Raw genomic sequence first — 2,972 nt, 5'->3', positions numbered from 1 at the left:
AAGTGTGGTTATAGCCACAATCCATCCTTACATGCCTCCCACCCCCACTTTCTGTCCAGCTGTTGATGCTAATGCCACTGGGGCCTTGGGTCAGGATGGTAACTGGGTTATTCACTGCATCAAATAGAATACTTCCTGGCTCCAATGCAGAAACTGTAGTGTGGCTCTGATGGAATTTGCTTCCAGCTTCACTTTATGGCTCACAAGAAATCAACTAGCATAGTGATTCCAATGGCATACCAGCCTTGAAGACTGGGAAAAAAACCCAAACTTGAATGCAAAAGCTCTTCAGAAGGTGGCGATCAGGATTCTCCTCCAATTAACTTGGTTGTTGGAAAAAGTCAAAATTATTTTTCATGTAAATCTGGTGATACAATCACAGGAAAGTTACAGTGTACTCATGGCAGCACACTTTGTGAGCTTTTACTCCAAAGACCCTAAATGATTTAGGTCACAGTAAATGATCTTCGGTAGTGCTCTAAGTCCATCATCCCTTATTATAATTTTGAAAATTTAAAATCAAATATTTTTTATATTGCTTTTGGAAGTGACGTGAGTCTACTTATTCATACCTGTCTAATGATAGAGATATTAATATACTTAATTAAATGATATCACCTTGGCATACACCAGAGTTCAACATAATATATGTATATCTGCCATTTTACTTGTATAAAGGTTGAAAATATGAATTCTTTTTTTTCTGTCCACAAAGAATAAGCACCAGTACATCTTTTAATTTTTTGAAAAGTTCCTGACATTATAGAACTACACTGAAATGTATTAATATTCCACTCTTAAATTTCCATGACAAACAGAAAAATTCATGAGCCAAAAAAAAAAAAAGAAAAGAAAAAAGAAAAGAAACATGGGGAGAAGCTTATAAAACTAAATATGGATCCCAGCATTACAAGCTGAACAAAGAAAGAAATTAAAAGGCTTTTAATTTAAAAATCACAAGTGGATGAGAAAGTGTATAGAAATGGAAAATTTACAAAGTATTTAAAACCTTGAATTGCTGACTACACAGATGGATCACAGGTGGCAGTGAACAGCAGAAAGGGATTATGGATGAATCTGTATTGTACTAGCTGTTCCCCATGCCACCCATCTCCAAGGAAAGATGGACACTGATTTGATACTGAGACAGACTAATGCTGGCATAAGATCTAGTGATGGTAACCTGCCTATCAGTAGATCCTTCTACTGAGTTTGAAATTTTGATCTGTGCCGCAGACATCTAACAAATGTCATTGATTGTAGCACCTTGATGCCCAATTATACAGCCAATCAAATCCTTTGGAATGGTGGATTCATGAGAAGTAGTCTGAGCAGATGCATCCAGACCTGCTCAATAGCCCTTCACCCCTGGAGAGCTGGATTCAATGCCACTGAATCTGGTGTTGCCATGCATCATGGAAATGAGACTATTGCATTACCAAGTGATGCATTTTGGTCAAATCTACCTGTGGAATGGCATACTGTCCTTGAATGGTATAGGCCTGACCACCTGCAAAGATGACCTGAGAACTGGACAGCTTGGAACAGTACCACATGGTCACACCCTTGCGGGAGTCGGGCTGGGGAGGGATTGGCAATGAGTTGCCAACATGATCATGCAGATCTGGTTGATATACTCCATGATGGATTGTGGGATGCCAGCAATAGCGATGGCCCACTCAGTTGAGTTGGGGAGCATATCCCCTGCCACCTGCACCTGAGCCCCTGTACTCTCTTGGATTTCCTTGATCTTCTAACTACCTTTTCCAATGGGAGAGCCACACTGACTAGCAGGAACCACCAGCCTCAGGGTAATTGGAGGTCTACAGGCAGCTGTGCTATTGGTCTTAGACCTGCAGATGTCTTCTTCCAGTTTGTCAATGATCATAGCAAAGGCTTTGAAGATGGCATTAGTGGGTCCAGCCAAAGTGATAATGCTCTCAAGACAGTTCCTGTCTGAGATGTTGGTACTTGCACCACTCTCCTGGTGCATCTTTTTAACAGATTCTCCTTTCTTTCTGATGACACTGCCAACTTCCTTGCCAAGCATAAGTAGCCACATGGTGAGAGTGACATTTAATCCACCTGCAGTCACACTGGTCTGTGTTGGGCAGTGTTCTTGGGAGCTGGACTTTGAGTGGTCAGGTCCTTGGTCCCTGGTTGGGGTAAAGCCAAACCTGCAGTTGTGAAGCACATGAGGGGAAAATAGAAGCAGGCAGGCAGGGGAAAGGGGGAGGCTGGGGCCCGGGAGAGGGGCAATGGGGGCAGGCAGGAAGGCAGTTGGGGTCCTTCTGCAGGTAGACTGAGGAAGAAGGAACAGGAGAGAAGGAAGAAGCAGCAAGGATCCTGGGGCCAGTGGACAGTGCATGCTGCAGCTGCTGCAGCAGCTGGCTCTGCTGGTCTAGAGAAATATGAATTCTGAGAAAAATCTGGCACAAAACCTGGGGGAGCAAACTTTCACTCATGAATCTCAGGCTATTTCCTTAATTTTAATCTTTTTAAAGATTTATTTAATTGAAAGAATGACAGGGAGAGAAAGAGAGTGAGAGAGAGGGAGAAAGAGAGATTCCATTTGCTGGTTCACTCTCCAAACACCCACAATAGCCAGAGTTAGGCCAGGAAGAATCCAGGAGACAGGAACTCCATCCAGGTTTCCCATGTGGGTGGCAGGGACTCAAGTACTCAAGCCATCATTTTCTGCTTTCTCAGGTGCATCAGAGGAAGGTGGACTGGAAGCAGAATAGCTGGGACTCAAATCAGTACTCCAATTTGGGATGCAGGCAACCCAAGTAGCAGCCCAAGCCACTGTGCTCAACAATGGCCCCCATAACTTTAATCCTAACCACTCTCAGAGTATCTGCCAGTATTTTAATGAGTAAATGGGGTCAAGAGGAGAAAATGGCTATTCTCTAGTTCATAGACATTTTAGTAAGCAAGAATAAGCCTCTCCCTCTGGTGTGTATTACATGATT

The 2,972-nt window shown here is 43.1% G+C and overlaps 1 pseudogene; it reads right to left on the bottom strand.

Annotated features, from left to right (window-relative positions):
• Window positions 1–974: 974 nt before the first annotated feature.
• LOC103348374 (poly(rC)-binding protein 2 pseudogene) lies at window positions 975–2,682 on the bottom strand (annotated as a pseudogene).
• Window positions 2,683–2,972: the final 290 nt, after the last annotated feature.

The sequence above is a fragment of the Oryctolagus cuniculus genome, chromosome 11 (assembly GCF_964237555.1).
Source record: "Oryctolagus cuniculus chromosome 11, mOryCun1.1, whole genome shotgun sequence".
NCBI classification, from domain to species: Eukaryota; Metazoa; Chordata; class Mammalia; order Lagomorpha; family Leporidae; genus Oryctolagus; species Oryctolagus cuniculus.
This window is presented reverse-complemented; position numbering and strand designations above follow the sequence as displayed.